We start from the raw sequence: 18,814 nt of genomic DNA, 5'->3' as shown, positions 1-18,814 counted from the left end.
AGTTTTCTTTGTGTTTCCCACCATCTGCTTCATCATAGCTGTATTCCTAACTTGAGCAGACTGTATTTAGCTATGATGCCTCTTACAGTACTGACATTTTGTAGAAATTCATAAGATTAGAAAATTATAGATGACTTGAGTTAGAAAATGAAAACTCTCTTCATGAAATTCCTTTGGACAGATTAATAAAGGTCACCTAAACTTACTTTATTTTGGGATGGGGTTGAGGGAATTGGGTCCTCAGCAATGTAGGAAAACTACCAAAAGAAATGAAAGCTACTTTCTACATTATTTTTCTATAATATTCTCTAATTTTTCTAATTGTTTATTATTTCCAATGTTATAAATGTTAATTCTAACATCTAGACATCAGAGCAAAATCCTAGAAACGTACGGTCTTACTTCAAACTCCCCCATTAATAATTTAAACTAATTATATGTAGATTGCCCCAAAAATGTGAACAGAAATTGAGATCTAATTCATCATTACATCCAAAGTTGAGATCTAACAATTACTACATCCAAAGGCAAAGCTTAACAGCACTTAATAAGACATTAAAAAGGAAAGGAAAGAAAAGGAAGTTGTGGCAGATTAATAGTTCTCTGTTCTTAGTATGAAATACAAATACCTTAGTATACCCTTCCTTATTTGCATTTCATCATTCTGCTCCTGAAATAATGTTCAAGCAACAGCCAATTAACAATAATTCAAAGGGAGTTCTTTCAAATCTTGGACAAAACTTATAAATAGATACAAATAACACAAATAAATACAAATAAAAAAATAATAATACAAATAACAACAAATAATAACAAATAACAAATAATACAAATAACACACAAAAAACCCTAAAGATAAAGACCTAAACAGCACACGTGCAAGTAATTTCACTATGTTATACTTGTAGATCTTTATAGATGCTCCCTTTAGGCACAATCCAGCAAAGGTTTGCACATATGCTCAAGTTTATGCATTCTGAGTAGTCCCAAGGCTTTTGTTTGTACTGTTTCTACAAGGCCACAATTATTCTCATTCATGTAATAACTTTTAAAAAAAAAAAAAAAGAGAAGGAAGGAAAGAAGAAACTCACAGAATCTTGGTCTGAAGTGCGCACGCTAATCTGAAACTTCTGACAGTCAGCTACTTAAATTATTATAATTTATTGTTTAAAAAAAAAAAAAAAAAGAGGAATTGTCCATATCTAATTATAAGAAGAGAAAACAGGCTTGATTTTGATTAATTTTCCGGGTCTTATTTGAACTAATTGAATTAACTACTGTGTTAACAGTTTTATGAGAAGAGACTTTGTGTGAAATTTCTAGTGGCCCATCCTTTCATTGCAGCCAATGTAAGTACAATAGTGCAAGATCTGCCTTTTTAATTTTACCTTGGCCATTGACTCAGAGAACTAAGTAGAAACAGGAAGTGCAGAGGAGCAAGAAAATAGGAAATATTTTTTGAACCTTTTGACAAGTTCACTTCTCTTTTGGTTTGAATTCTGGCCAATAGTTCAGATCATCTCTTATTATAACCAAATCTGGAGGCCAACTTCTGGTGGTTTTGTTCAACCTTTGCCCTTTTTTCCTGTCTCAAGGTCTCCAATTCACATACTACCTGTGGATTTATTTTGACAGCTGTATTTTTTCAACAGGAATACTTCACATATGTGGTAATTTCAGAGTATGAGCTCCCTCTCTTACATGAGTAGCTCTTCCCTTATGTACAGTTATGCTAGTACAGACTACACATAGGAAGCATTCTGATGCCTTAACTCTTCACTTTATTCCTCTTTTAATTATACACAGCACACAAGTTCATCAGGATAGAAACAAACTGAAGAAAATCAGTGTATCTATTTGTTTTTGTACACTCCTTAAATGTTTAATATATTGCCTTCAATGCATCTAGGATTCACAAAAGGAGGTGGAAAAAAATAGGCTTTTCCTTATGGAAATCTCTTCCAAAGGTTTTTAGACAGTTTTTGGTGTAAAATGAAAAAAAAAAGGAAAAAAAAATAGTTATTGCAAAAGTGGTGGGAAGTGAATAGGGATTTTAATTTACTTTCATGTTTTTTCCCCACTAAGTTCAATCTAAGGTGAAACATCGTGTTGATGTCAAATTTTGCTTCAAGCAAAACAATAGAGGAGCTCTAAAATTAATGTAGGTGTCCAGTCAGAGGCCTTATACAACCATTAATAGCAGTGCCAGCTTGAGATAATGCATTATAAGCATGAAAAATTTAACAGTAATTACCGTGTTCTGATCTCTCTCTTTTTTTTTCTTACTTTGTTGTCTACAGAATGTGCTGTACATTCCCCAACTGGTCTTTCTGCTAGTTTACCCCACAGAAATGCACTGAATCTGGATCATTATGACTAATGAAATTGCTGAGAAGTGATTTTTTTTTTTTTGTCAAAATATAATACCACTCTAGAACTTTCATCACACATTATGACTGTGCAACAAGGGCTTACAGTTGCCTGAGGCATAACTTTGATTCAGCTTATCTCCATCTTTAGCCACCCAGTTCAATGCACCATTGAAAGATGAGATGAATACTGAAATTCAGTGCTAAGAGATAAATATCATTTTATAGCTCTATATCATAAAATTATGTTACACTTTTTGTTATCATCTGTTGGCTTGACAAAAAAAAAAAAAGCTTCTGAGGCTTTTTATAACAAAACAAATAATGTAAGAGTAGCCTTCAAAGGACACAATTGTCTTATCCATGAATTTTCAGCTCTTAGATATTTCACATACAGTTTCACAGAAGAAACACCTGAGGTATATCAGTGCTTCATGTAATGAAACTTTTCATGAGAGCACGAAAAACATAACTTTTATTCTGAACACAGGCATATATGAAAGCACATTTCACCTTAATAGCTTAACTTCTCATCAGCACTTAGAAGATTAAATACAGATACAGTTTGGCTTAACTGAATGTATTGTTAGAATGATCATTTCATGTAATCTCACAGTAAGTTTTCAATAAATTTAAGATTAACTATTATTTTCTCACCTATAAATAAAATATAATCATCTTAAAAATCAATGAAAGGAAAACCATTGAATCCATTAACCTGACTAAGAATTCCTCCAGGCCAGGAATATGAACCATGGTGCACTGGATCTTTCATTTTATTGAGCTATATCCTCTTGTATGGCAACCAACAGGGAAAAAATTAAATCTAAACTAACGGTTTTCATTCTGGAAGCCATGGAAGTAAGGATTGAATATTCTTCTATGCCTGGGGTTAATTTTTTCACCTTAATTTGCAATCAAACACAATAAAAAATACATACTGCCTCTGGAAGAAGGCAGCTTTGATATCATCTCTGTGCTTTTTTCACTTCTAAATCCTTTGCTTTCTGAAGTCACCTCCATAACCTTGCAACACTATGAACGTGTTTACTTGTCTTTGCTGACTGTCAACCAATACCATCTGCTCTTTGGATCCCTAAAAATAGTAACATATATATGGGTCAGAACTGCAGTCTCTAGATAACCGTGTAGGAGATTCAGGTGATTAATTTTCCCACAGCTTTTATCATACCCAGGAGTAGATTTTTCCTGTCCCTTTCCCTAGAGAATGTTCCTCATAAAACATGAAATTAACAAAAGTGCAATCTTTAAAAAAAGTAGTATTTCATAGGCAACCCATGTCAAATAACAGAAGGGGTTGTTAGTCAGCTGCCTTGTTTGAACTTCATCCAAGAGCCTTTCTACTCTCATAAACAGGAATGGTTCAAGCCATGAAATTATGAAACTAGGACAAACCAACAGTGTTCTCTTTTCTCTAAAAGAAAAGAAAAATAAGTACCTTTTTCCTTCAGTACCTCTTGGCCAGTACTTGTTACTTCCCTTAAATACCACTCTGGCTTTATGTCATATGGGATTCTACTTATACTTACTCTTTTGACCCACACAACTGAGCTTCCTCATTCTAAACCATAAAGGATAGTTTGACAAGTCAGTTGACAAGATATCGTATGCTAATATCATATGCCACAGTGATCTATGTCAAACTGAAATTCCACAGAATTCACAAAGGTTAAAAAGGCTACCAAAATTATCTGAGAAAGCATTGACTTCAGCTTTGATTCAGCATGTGTAAAGTATGTATATACAAAGTGTGATAGCCCCACATATATATATATTTAAATAGGCCCAGCTGCACAGAATGGTTACCATTAGCATAATACAGAAAGTATGGCTTACTTTAATCTGTTCTAAACATTCTATGTGTTATGTAGGGCATACTTCAACAAATTAAATTAGTTGTTTTATTATTAGTTTGTAACTATAATCTCCAATTTTTTCCAAATATATTTATTTCACAATAAAGAAGAACCCATTTACAAGTAGAACTGAACAATACAAGGAAAAATTTAAAATATCCAATAATTCTTATTGCCAGGACCTGTTTTTCTCAAATTATTCAGCTTGTACAAAGCACAGCCTCCATGTACTGAATCTTTGACAGTCAAAAGTCTCAAAATAAGCATTCAAAAATTGAGTATAACCATTAGTTGGAGGGTAATCAAACAAGCAAGCAAACACAAAAAAAACACTGTTAGAGATCTGTTTTCAATTGATTTGTTAAAACATCCATTCAGTCCGGGTAGGTATTAAAGTCAGGATTAAACTCAGAATTAAACTTTAAATCTCTATAGCAGCATCAAATTGCCTTGACAACAGAAACTGCCTTTTTATTTATCTTGAGGTATCTTGACTCAATAATTACATGCTTTTCTACATAAGAACAGGTGAATCAAGGGTCCTACAAACAATTGTTTGTAGCCTTATTTCTTTCACACATCAGATCCATTCTAGGCATTGAAGAGAAAAGATTTCATGGAATAACAGTACAAGCCATAATTAAAGATATGTAACAGGACTTAATTGAAGCTTACTTATGCAATCTAATCTGTCATTTCTTAACTTCTGGGTACATTAAATTGCAGTCTTGGTTCTGTCATTTAACCCCTTCATATATAATTTACCACCTATTTTTTAAAAAGTCATTAATAGAGTTGAAATGTTTAGAATTGCCATACACATCAGCTAACAGAACAGCAGAACGTAATGATAGGTTAACATCTCTCAAACAAAACAGCAGGATAAGGAAGTGGCTTTGAGAGTTATCTATTTAAAAAAGCAAAATGTTATGACTAAGGAGCACTGAGTTCCATTCCCCATGACACAGTGCTCCAATGGAGTAGCTGTCAACCACTGACACATGCATCACTGGTGATCTACCCAGGCTCTGAATAAATCCCAAAAATTTGAGAAATATTTTTATGTAATGGACACACACATTGACATACAGAAGTAAATCTACAAGAATAGAAATGTATAAAAATTATAAAAATAAAATGAACATGCTTTCAACTATGCTATGATACAATGTAAGTATCTCATTAGTAGATCAGTAATGTTACCTTCTTGAGCATAGCTGTGAGATTTACTGGAAAATATTATAGGTCTCTCTACAGTTAGCTGAGATACACTGGATGATTTCTTATCTAATTAATGTTTGCTTTTTTCTTGCTAACATTGGGAATCTGTGAGAGGGAAAAGGAGGTTGAGCAACTTGCAGGTATGTCTGATTTGTGTCCACAGTATAGGGCTTGTTTCATCTTGAATTTTGATCTGTTTATGAATTCCTTCAATACACCGCCTGCTAGAAGGACACTTGATCTACTAGAAAAAATCAAACTATTGTTCACCAAACAGCAGTTTGCTCTGTATTTGATATAAAAACTGATATATACAAACTGTTTATTTAAGTACTTAAGTATATCAGATACAAAAAATATACTCTTATTTGTGTAGTTTATTTCTTTTCCTTTGCATCAGAAAGTTCTATATAATAGAATATTCACCCCTCAACACAAATACACCAACGCACCAATGCAGTGTCAACCTAGTTCATTCAATTCAGTTACCAAAATTCTTCTGGATTCATACTGACACAACTGAAAGCAGATGTTGCACTATGTCCAGAGGATCACTTCCATTTCTTTCTTTACTCATTAAATTGGTTATTCATCAACCATTTGATAAACTTGATCTTAGTGCCTGTCCACTCAAGGTTCTTAAGGTTAGTATTGTTGTTTGTATCTTACCCTCTTACCCTTAATGTTTTCTTCCCACTGTAACAGGTCTATACTATTTAGCGTGTGCCCAAAATCTGATAAAATCTGATAAAGCTGCACTGCTATACTGAGTCAACATTTCGGTGTTGTTTTTTTTTTTTTGTTTTGTTTTTTTAAGGATAGCATGAGCATTTTAAAGCATTCAGTGTATTTATTTACCCAGATAAATTTATCCGGAAATACATGGTTCATTGTGATATCTTGTTTTTTTCCATGTTACCAATTGAGCTGAGTGTGGCAGCAGGACTTCCAGATTAGAAAGTCTAAAAAAAGATCCTCTTGTCTAGAATTTATCTTTAACCATTGGTCATATGATTCTCTTTCTCACAAGTGCTTAACTTGTGTTGTTTCTGGCATGTCACTTTTTGTTCTCTTTCTCACATGATCTTTCCTTGCGTTGCCTCCCCTTCCCCTTCCCCTGCTTCTGCCCCTGCCCCTCCCCTTCCCCTTCCTCACCTCTGCCCCTCCCCTTCTCCCCGCTCTCCCCCTCTCTCCCCCCTCCTCCTCTCCCCCTCTTTCTTCCTTTTCTATTTCTTTTTTATTTCTTTCCTTTCCTTTTCCTTTTCCTTTTTCCTGGAGAATGGCTAATGAAAGGAAATTGAAGAAATGTTCTCTCTGAACTTCAAATTGTGCCTACTGAACAAAGGTATTTTTTTTTAATAGTGTTATAAACTAAAATAAACCCCAGTCACTTAGCAGCACAATTCTTCACAATTCATAGTTGTTTGGAAATATCTATATAATTATCTTCTTTCACACAGATTCAGATGGTCTATTCTTAAAATATGCTTTCTCACAAGGAGGTCCTGACCTTTCAATTGAATTTCTACAGTAGAAAAAGACTAGAAAAAACTGAGATGAAAAGCAGGGAACCAATAATAAATTTTTATTCAATTCTATTTTTCTTTCTTCCAAATGTTTATAATATTTGTTCTCAATTTAGCATTCCACATCTGAAAACAAGATTAATTCCTAGCAAGACTAAGGTAAACTGGATACTTAAACCGTCATACTTATTTACACTTTGTTAGTACTAATTTTAAATTTTTTTTCACTATTAAAATTAGAATCAGTAGAAGAAATTTGCCTTATATTCTTATGTTCTGTCCAATAAACTCTGTTTTTACTGACAAAAACATTCCAATATTTAGCAAGCCATTTTTAATTGGTTTTAATGGGAGCTACATTCAAAGACACTCAAAGAAGCGTCAGTTTATGAAAATATTATCGATATAGTCCTTTTTGACTTAAGAGAACAATATTGAAATACTGTTATGCAAAATTCCTTTTCTTACCCCCTACAGCTTCACAGAGAAGGTGCAGGGAAAGATGTGACTAGGTGTAGAACAGTATCTCACTGAGCCAGAAAAATTAACTTTCAACAAGAATGCATACAAATATTTCTTCTCCTTTGGCAAGTAAATGCATTTGTTTTCAGGCATACACAATATCCTGTCCGATGCTAATATAGTGTAATACTTACCTCATAGCTAATTACAGGGTTCAATTAACATTCCAAACTTAAATATTCCATAATCAAGAAAATATACAAAAAGGAAAGGGCAGGAAAGGATAGGAAAAAGTTCAAAATGTCATTTTGATGAGATTTGAGCGGATACGTAGGATGAAATTTACATTGGAGAGAGAAAATTTAAAAGTTCTTGATTTTTCAGACCATGGGAAAAAGTAGGAATTCATCTGAATTCTTCCTTACAAACACTTATGCAGAAAGATACTATGAGTGTGAACATATATATGTATGTATGAAGTGGTAACTGCACTCCTAGATGAATGAATGATGGAAACTGCTCAAATGTTTGAAAGTGAATGCAACATCTTAATTTACAATAACAAATCTGACTGAAAATAAATTAATACACAAAACTGGCCACATAAGACAACAAAAATAGCATTTCTATATTTAAAATGTAATCCCGATAAGCAGAAAATATTTTTACTAGTCATTTTGGCAATAACATTTTTCTGTTAAAAATTGAAAAACTTTCCAGCAGATACATTTTATAATGGACTGTAAATCTTTTAATATTCAGTAATGTGCCACGAGTAGAACAAATATTCTCAAATTTTGGGAAGTATGAGTATCACCAACACAGAAGACCTATTTTTTTATGACAACAAATCTTTAAGGAAAGAGCAATTGGATCTGTGAGCTTGTTAGAAACTCAGCTTCAGCCAAGACTAAGAGAGTGACATAAAATTATCAATCTGTCATTGAAGTCATTGCCAGACTTGCAATAAAGCCAAATATTAACATGAAAAAAATAATTATCTAACCATTCAGAAAATATCTTCCTCATAAATCAGAACATAAAAATCAGATATATTAAAAAAATCATGATTTTTCCACCTGAAAATACATATATATTGCTAATAATCATTAAACTAATAAAGAAGCCAAATATCAGGGAGTCTATTACAATAGCATGTCTCAACACATATACATATATCTGTATATAAGTTACATACATATACATAGACATATACATAGACATATACATATACACGTATAAAATATTTAAAACATATTGCTGGATACATGTGGCATGTATTGGTCTAACAGAAATGATTGATTTATTTGAAACTTCTTTTGATGCCTGCTTCAAATATAAAGATTTGCTTTAGAAAATTTAAAATACTACGTACTCTATTAAATTGTTACAAACCCACATTGAATTCATCATCTGCACATCAAAAATACCTCACCTCTATTGCTTGAAACAAAAAGATCTAAAACCAGAAAATATTACTGGAATTTCTACAGAAACTTCTGCAAATCTATTCTTAAATCTTTATTACTCAAAATAACAGTTGAGCAAATAGAAGGAGAACAATTTATATTATTGTTCAGTTGCTTTCATGTGTACATATGTCAGATCCGTCAATATTTTGTAATGAGAACTACATGCGTTCTGATAGTGTGGTGGGAAATTTGCTTAGGCAAAAAGAAGTTATACAATGTCTCAAGAGACAATTCTGTAACCATTGGGGGTTGGACTCCACGATCTCTGGAGGTCCCCTACAATTCTGTGTGGTTCTGTGTGTGATTTACATCACAATGTATGAAACGATTGCAAAAACATAGAAAAAGATATATTAAAAGTAGTATGAATAAATGGATGTTAAAACAGCTGCAAAAGTAATATCAAGAGTTCTTTAAGATCTCCTTGTACCAAAATTTTTTTTCTGTTTTCTTAATAAACATTTTTTTCTGTTTCCTTAATAATTTTATGTTGGTACATATGGCACAATCATTAATTAGCATCCAGGATGAAATAAGAAGAGAACAAGATTGCTACAATGAATGCACACACAAAATTCAGTTATAATATCAGCAACCTCCAGCAAAATGTGAGGCATTAAATGATGAAATAAACTTCAAAAACGTATTTTAAATTATTGCTTGGCATGATAAGAAAGTGCACATTTTAATACTAGAGCTGTTATTTTATTATGCTGCAATAAAGTATAAAATATATTGACACAATGTAATTTTATCATTAACAATGCTAAGATAAAAGTCAATTTTATATCATGATTTCTTATTGGTAAACTCTTCCAATTACACTCCTGTAGAAATTCCAGCACGTGACATCCATTCAGTGAACACTCTGTCATTACTGTTCCTTTTTATCTTTCTGCATGCAAAACTTCATAGATGTTTATAAAACTATATTGACAAGGCATGATGGAAACAAGAAAATGTCAAATATTTGTTTCTGATGTGACACCCAGTTCTTCATGCCAGAAATGATTTTCTTCAGAGTTACTGAAAAAACAGATTACAGTCAAATGTCTTTGGTAAATGCTTAATAGCAGCTGCGCACTTTTTTGTGATATGCTTCTGGTTCACTTGAGTAAGAAATGCTGTATTTATCATTTCAGGACTTGTTTAGAAGTACCTTGTAAGATAAAATGGTCATTTCCATTGTCCTGAAAGGAAATAAGTTTTTCTGTTATATAAAATGATGGCATAACCAGCTTAGTACTGAATTCTTATATTTTTGTGGGGTTTAGTGTGTTTTCTTTTGTTTTACCCAAAACATAACTTTTCTTCTAAAACCCCTTTGTGTGTGTGTGTGTACGTGTGCCTTTTTCAGAAATTATAACTTGGATAACTGAAAAAATATTGAGCATCTCTGTATGTTTATCATCTGTCTCTGAACTCTAGAAAGCTTCCAGATTCAGTAATGTGGGGAAATAAGTGCTAGAGGGTGACTGCAAACTGCTGTTCATCTGTTTTAAATGCAGAGAGTATAAACTTCAATGTCTAATTTACTATTCCTATTTACTATTTACATTTCATTTTTTCAACATGAAGTCTTTTAGAGTGGAATTAGATTCAAAATTTTAGATCAAACTCATTTCCACCTAGTAATTGCACATCAGAAACAAAACAAGCATTAGAGTGACTCAGTAAAAAAAATTCTCTGCGTTCATCACAGTAGTTTGTGACATCAGAGTAAATGTATTGGTGCAAGTAGCACAGTTTTGATCGGCATTGCTGCAGAGGAAAAAAGAATAGGCTGTCAGGAACATCTACTGGGTTAAAATTACTTTCTCTTCCCCTGTCATGTGAAAGGCAATGTGGAGGGTAGAAGTAGGAATTAGAATGGAACATTAATGGAAAAAAAATGAAAGATCAAGAAATATCCTCCTTTAATAAGAAAGATTCGGTTTGACTCTCACTTTATTGGCGATTCTAACTTCATTGGCTCCCTTTCTGGAACAGGAAAGTTACAGCAGTGAAGGTGGCATAAGATTTGATCATGCAGGATTATCCAGCTACATTGCTTGCTTTCAGTATTCATTGCATTGAGATGCTCATGACACATAAAGGAAAACAGCAAAGTATTTATAAGGGAAAACAATTTTTAAAAGATGTGGAGAAAATATTTTTCTCCTAGTTTACATCTAAGAATGTACATGTGTACTGGCAAATCGCTCATTGAAAAAAGTCAAACTGAAGTATTTCCATTGTGGAAGATAAATTAGGGAACAACTGCAACAGAATACAGTGTGTTTGCAAACATATAAATGCATTTTCAATACAGAAGACAGAAAAGATACTACATTGCAAAAAACAGTGATAAATAATAGTGTACTTTTTATTGCATAAAAAGCTTTCTACCTGATTCACACTGCTAGTAATAGGCAGTTTTGACACAAACACAGAGATGCATCTCAACTATCTTCAGCACAAATTCTATACATAATTAATTTGTATTAGAATTCCTTTTATGTAAATATCACACAATTGCTATTTAAAGCATCCCAAAATCCAAACAAACACTAGCACAGGTGTCTCATTCAGAAGTTGATGTAAGCAAAGATTCAATTTATCAGGAGTTTCTGGCTAAATAAAATGATTCTTCATTCTAGTAGTACTGTCAGTCTGAGGTTTTCCCATGTTTATTTATAAATGTTTAGATATCCTCCTTTGCAGCAAGAAAACACAGAAGGTTTATGTATAGGTGTAATTTAGCATACTCTTACAGCTTAGTCCCCTGTAATTCCCTGGGCTTGTTTATAGTATGTCTGCATTTGTTATTTCCTCTCTTTCTTCCTGCTGCTGCTGCTGGAGTTAACAGAACAAAGGCTAGTTGTCGGTCCCAGTAGTGAACTGATCTTTACCATATGCCTCTGTTTAAACCTTACATTGAATAGACTATCTGCGTGGTTTAGTTAAGGACCTCAGTCTTCCATCTCTTGGTGATTCCACTTTTCCTAATCTATTTATTTTGTTAATTTGCCATGGCCAAATTACACAGAAAAATAACATCCTTTATCAAATCTAAAACTGCATTTTGCTAGAAACATTTTCAGTTTTCTGTTTTCATACAGCAAACATTCACCCTCTTCATTTAAATAGATCTTCTGAAGACAGTTTTCCATAAAGTTTGTCAAGATTAACCCATCGCAAAAAGGAAGCACTATAGATGTAGAAGTATGAAAGGAGGGTGGAGAAGAGACACATTCCATTTCCTAATGAATTCATGTTCTAGCCATACAATACGTGTCCAAACTCCATTGTCTGGTTCGTGTCCATTCTCTACATGGGCTTAGTGAAAAAGACAATGAAATGCACAGTACTATCCAGTGCACCTGTTCGGACTTCTATGTACTTTATAGCTTTTAAATATTAAGGCAAATTTGTAGAATATTTTCTATGCATTCCTAGCTCTTCAACATATTTAGGCTCATAAATTAGTAGAAATAAGCATAATTTTATACATTTCTTGTACAGTATTCTTGATAGCAGAATTTTAAATGTTCTGCTTAAAGTAAGATCTCCATTCTCTTGCCATATAACAATCACACCTGTTTCTATACTCTTTCCAATTGAAATTTTCATCACCCCTTGAGAACATGTATACTATTTGACCTTCCATGAACAATCTTATTTATTTACTTCTGACCTGGAATTCATAATGACTTTCAATTCTACTAATGTAGTTTTCACACAAGTGTTTCTCATTGCTTTTCCATTTAAGAGTATCAGCAGTGCTTTAGAAACAATGACTATGTTCAGCCAAACAGTTTGTGACAGCTCATGTACAGAATTTTTTATCTCTTTACATATAACCCTATCAGTGGTGTCTGCTCACAAGCACACCTGGAACAGCATATGTTTTTGATCTTTAGGTACAACTAGGAAAGCCAAGTGAATGTAAGAGATAAGTTTGATTTTATGAGAAAGAGATACACACATCTAGACCACAAGAATTTCTGTTTTGAACTAAATTTCACAAAGTATTTAAACTGTAAGCAATTTTAAATAAGGAAAACAAACACTGAAAATTGTGTGCTTTTTTGTTTTGTTCTGTTTTTTGAGTATGAAAGTAATGTTTTACATATTAAACTTTCTGCCCATTAAGTTAACAGGTATTTCAGAAAAACTGATTCTAGATGTTATTTCAAGTACTTTCATTGCAAATATTTGGAATAACTTATTATATATAATGACATATTATATATGTAAAACATATTATATGTACAATAACATATAATAACATAAGAGAGTTACCAGCACACTAAACAAACATGCAAACTTAAAAGGCAATAGTTTTTCCACCATGTAATTTTAGAGTTTAGCATAAATTGAGTTTTTCCACATTGATAATATTGGTATGCAGAAAAAGTGGTATTGCAGAGATTTCAATAGGCAGTTTCCAGATTACTTCAAAATTTCACCAGGCTATTTCATAGCAACAAAATGAAAGGATTCCTTCCTTCAGAAACTCCTCTTTGAGTTTCTTATCCATAACCAGAAGTTATCTTTATAACATCCAGAATTATAAGCCAGTTGTCATCCAGTAAACCACACAAAGTGAATGGAAAAAATAATAAAAGCATGTCTAAAATTTAAGTAGGATTTCTTTCAGATAGCAGTAGCTAGCAGAAGCTGAGCCTATGCAAACTATTTTGAATTTTTAGGGGATTAGAGATTTCAATCTCAAAGCAGAGATTTGAACCTATTCTTACAAGTTCTATGCTATATCAAATCAACAATCCATGTCTATTCATCATCTCAAATAAAAACTTTCCTGAAAATGTTTGAGAATATCAATGAGTCTTTGAGAATACTAATACATTATTTCTAAGAAAATCAATAGATCTCTTCATATCAGCGTTGTATGCTGCTACATAGGTAAGACAAAACAAGACCAACAGAATCCACATATCCACAAAGCACTGGTTAACGTGTTCTTTTCCTTTGGTTTAAAAAAGCAATTGTATTCATTAGCAGCTTTTCACTCAGCATGGCTTGGGTGCACTCAGTCAGCTGTCATATGAAATGATGGGAGCTGACAGTGTGGAATCTTAAAGGTTCAGCTCCTGTTGAATGTACTTAACGAACAAGAGCTGTCTAATTTTGGTTGAAGTGAACCCAAGAAAAAAAACCCTAAGAGTATGCAAGATTTTATTCTACTTTTTCAGTAGAATTTTAATAGTCACAGTGAATATTCAGTGCTTTTCAGCTAGATACACTGTTAGTTCTATGACTAAGAAAGATTTCATTAGGTAGGCTTCAGGCAACAGTGAGCCACAAATGAAATTTCTTTCTTATTTTCTGAAACTCACAGTTTATGACCCATATCCAATGATGAATGGTCTATAAACTCTCTTACGGTCTTTAATTGCATAAACTTTACATTATAGTCTTATATTAACTTACGAACATTTTTAATACAAAATGTAGAAAAGCAACAGTAAAAACTCCCCCAGCTTTTACACAAGTAGAATATGTAAGTCTTCAATATAAGGCATACTGTACTCATGTCCTTTGTTTAAATTTTTACCTTAATTTAGTTCTTAAAAAAAAATAAATCTAGTAATCACTGCTCAATTGCCTAAAGCTCCTGCTGCCCAATTAGCCCACCATGTCCCATGGTGGGCTGAGGGGGTACAAGCTGCTGGGAGGGGACAGAACCAGGACAGCTGATCCAACCTGGCTAAAAAGATATACCATACTATGTGGCATCATGTAAAATAAATTGAAACTGGGGGACAATTGGCCAGGATAGGCTGCCACTGTCTGGGGACTGACTGGGCATTTTGGTTGGCGGTGAGCAATTGTTTGCACATTATTTGTTTTGTGTACGTATGTATATATATATATATATATATATATGTATATACCCATAAAATTATATATATATATATATTTTTTTTTTCCTCTTCCTTTAGTAAATAGTTTAACAAGTTCAACTTTGCTCTTTTCTTATTCTTTACCCACTGCACTGGAAGTGGGGTGGGGGAGAGTAAGTGAATGACTGAGTGGTGCTCAGCCACCTGCCAGGTTAAACCGTAGCAGAAGTACTACATGTACTGTAATGTCCACAAAAAAGACTGCTTCACGGCCATTAAGCTGCACCTTATATCTCTCTCGTTGCCCCTGACCTTGTCCATCTGTGTCCCTCAAACAAAGGATTTCACAACCATTGCCCAAGACTTGTCCATAAAGTTCTCCAGACAAAGGATTTCTCAACCCCTGCCCAGGACTTGCTTGGACTTGTTCATCTGTGTCCCTAGCAAGCTTTGAGACAATGATGTAAAATAATAATTTCTTACAATCACTCACAAGGAAAAGAAAGAAGAGTTAGAAAAAACTGAAATGGTATTTCAAAACAGGTCACAAAGTGGCTATGTTTGGTAATGATGATTCTTGGTAGCAAGATAGTGGACACTGAAAAATTGTTGAGATAATTCTTCATTCTTATATTTCTACATTTGTTAGATAAATATTATTAGACTCCACTTCAACCCTATGCTCTTCAACCACTGAAATACACTAAGTAGCCAAGACTTAAAATGAATAATGTTTTACACTGTAGAAAAAAAAAAACATATAATTACATTGAATTAATATTAATTAATAATAATAATATTCAACATTACACGTAATAAATGTAACTAATATTACATGCTAAGAATAGTTCCTTTTATGCATACATTAATTTTTCCTAATTCTTGAAAACTAAGTTCAGCAAAGTAGTTAAAGTTCTGCCTGAAACACACAGGATTAGTCCCTAGTTTTATATCTTAATAACGAAATCTCTATTTTCAATCAGTTCTTTTCCCCCAGATCTGAAGTTATTTATAATATAACAGGTAGAAGTAAAACATTAAACCTTATAGTATATTTTCAAATTTATTAAATAAATTCTAGGATATTATACTGAATGTCTTTAGAGGTAAACTATAAAGCTACATAAGCATTTATTGTCACAAAACACTTCTATTTTCTTCATTTGGTCAAGGTACTATATGATCTAAAGAGAAGTGACTTGTAAGTTGTAATTTTCTGTGTTTCTGATCTTGGTAAACTGTTAATAGGTGCAACAACAGCAACATCAGTCATGGAGCAGGAAGTATCTGGCTTGTCGATAGATTACACTATTTGTCCTTTTCCCTTTGTGCTTCCCTTGGTGGACAATAAGCTGACCATTGCATTAGGAAGACCATCACCACCAAGTTGAAGGAGGTGATCTTTTCCTCCTACTCTGCATGGGTGAGGCTGCATTTGGAATGCTTTGTCCAGCAGTAGGCTCCATACTACCAGAGAGACACAGACCACCTGTAGCAAGTCCAGTCAAAGGCCACAGAAGGCCTGGAGAATCTGCCATAGAAAAGGGAAGGCTGGAGAAAGCAACAATGGAACATAATTTATAAATTAGGATCTAATGTCTATCCCCACTGCACTGAAAACAGAACATAATGTAACAGGACAAATGTTTGCAGAAGCAGCAATCAACAGTTTTATTCCAAGCATCAGATTGCCAGGACCTGTTACTTTTCCACAGTGTGAATAAAACAGAAGCTACTGCTGCAATGATAAACTATTTAATACAAGTAAATTTAACAGAATTTGCATACAGTCAGTTTTCTACAGGCAGAAAATACTGATACATGAACTGAGTACATGCTTAGGGAGGGAGAAAAAAATTCGGAAGCCAACAGAATGAAGTGTGCGGAAATACTGAAAACCCTTATATGAAGCAATAAATTTTATTAATTGTTGACTATGTGGAAAACACACTATATCTAGGCAAAACAGTTTATTCCTAAGTATATAATAACTGTAATTAGCAAAGTTGAGGTTTGTTGTGTAATCCCATTTCAGGTGTTCTTTTCATTATTTGCTTGTATATCCAAGACATTATTTGTTTTGTATAAATAAAATATATGGCAATTTATAATAGACAGCATGTGGAGTTTCTGTTATTTTGAAAGTTTGTGTTTTGTTGAAAGAGAAACAATGTTCTCTGTAGGTGTGCATAATGAGATGCACATTTAAGGATACATCATTTAAGGATTATTTTTAAAAGTATACATGTACTCTTATGGAAGATTATATTAACAGTTTATTCTTACATTTTAAAATTTATTAATGATGAAAAGAGGTCCCTAATATCAAGGAGGATTTCTACAATGTAAAATTTCCAGGGTTCAAGGGCTTCAAAGGAGAAGGGTCACTTTCCTCTCTGAAGGAGGATGAATTCTAGCTGCATATTTTCAACTGTCCTTGAACAACCGACAGAAAGCCTAAGACTGAGAATGATTTGTTGTTGGCTTAAGCAGCAGTGACGCTTATGGCTCATTATTTCTGATCTCCGTGCTATGCTCAGATAATGGTTGAATAGTTTAAAGTTTTGTAGATAAACTTAATGGTATCAGGAAATGAATTGTGTGAATTTTAGTGATGTTATTTGTTTTGCTCAACTATATTGAAAAAACAACATAAACCATAGATCCTCAAATTAAATAGAACCATCTCATCCTGAGAAATAGCCGCTGGCTTGTTTGTTTTTTCTTTCATGTTTTAGAGTTCTGCTTATTCTGGTCACCAACAAATACATTTAATTCCACACACTTTACTGAATTAGAGAAGCCAGGTCAAATAGATTCTAGGCTCAAGTAATTCCAACAATTTAAACTTATTTAAACAATTTAAAAGATAGATTTAGATAATTCCTATCTTGCAAAGATCTCTTCAGTACCAACTATAAAAATTTTACTAACTGTGGCAATAGCAACATGCTCATTTGCAGCAGTATTCAAAGGAAACATGCCTCAGCATTGCATGGAAGACCAATATGTTATACTTGTGATTTACTTCTCAGGAAAACTTCAATATTTTGGTTAACTACAATATCATTTCAAACTCCTCAGTGTGTTAAACAGCTGTTCTTTGTAACTTTGACTTAACCTGTGCATACGGGATCACACACTCTATTACCAGGACCTATTATTGATTCTCTTATTAAATTTATGCCAATAAAATTGTTGCAAAGAATTTTATATAGGAATACATATTTTAAACATTGCTGATTTCTATTTTTCGAACTTTGTAAAACAGATGGAGGTGGTGTGTTTGCTAAATGTTTTAGTTAATCATTTTCTGTAATTAAATGATCTCTGTTCATTCAGGAAATGACGATGTGTAATAAACTTAAGGAAATTGAACAGTCAATAGCTGCAATAGATGACAGCAGTTAACTACTGTACAGGGAGTTAAACATTCCCATGCACTATCTGATAGCATCACTCCAGCCTGTTTCTTCTAATAGACAGTGTTTCTACAGTGTTAAAGATCGATAGGACCATAAAATAAATTGTATTTTGGGTCTCTGTAATTCGTACTAGGTTAAAGTACATTTAGGATGCAGCTCTAACTATAGAATTTCTTTTCTGCTGCTATCACACTGTACCTTGCATACCCTATGTATAAGCACAAATTATGAGGGGTTTTACTAGGACCACTTCCATCTTTAATTTCTCCAATCACATTCCTCCTCCCACCCCTGAATAATAGGAATTCTATGTGAATGATTGGAAAGAATATATTTTAACATTTAGAAGATACTTTGGAATATTTAGGAATGCCGGATAATTTCTCATACATGATAGTTCAGACTTCAGCCAGGCACCAAACCCATTTTCCATGTCTTCAACTTTGGAAAATAAAAATAAAAATTTGAGTAGGCACTTGTGTTTACATTCTTTATGCTAATGATTACTCAGTGTTTTGTGCAGTTGCTAGATAAAAGCAAAAGATATATTTCCTATTAGATGTATTTGCAGTAGAGTCAATACTAAGTTTTCTGTTGTAACTGTTGAAACTTT

At 33.1% G+C, this 18,814-nt stretch overlaps 1 long non-coding RNA gene across 1 annotated transcript in view; it reads right to left on the bottom strand.

Moving 5' to 3' along the window:
• Nucleotides 1-18,814, bottom strand: part of LOC128085918 (uncharacterized) — a 65,074-nt gene that overhangs the window by 24,222 nt on the left and 22,038 nt on the right. The gene's annotated exons all lie outside the window — the stretch shown is intronic.

This window comes from Tympanuchus pallidicinctus, unplaced genomic scaffold, assembly GCF_026119805.1.
Source record: "Tympanuchus pallidicinctus isolate F22 unplaced genomic scaffold, pur_lepc_1.0 scaffold3, whole genome shotgun sequence".
In the NCBI taxonomy this organism is placed as follows: domain Eukaryota; kingdom Metazoa; phylum Chordata; class Aves; order Galliformes; family Phasianidae; genus Tympanuchus; species Tympanuchus pallidicinctus.
The sequence above is the reverse complement of the archived record's forward strand: the minus strand, read 5'-3'. Positions and strand labels throughout refer to the sequence as shown.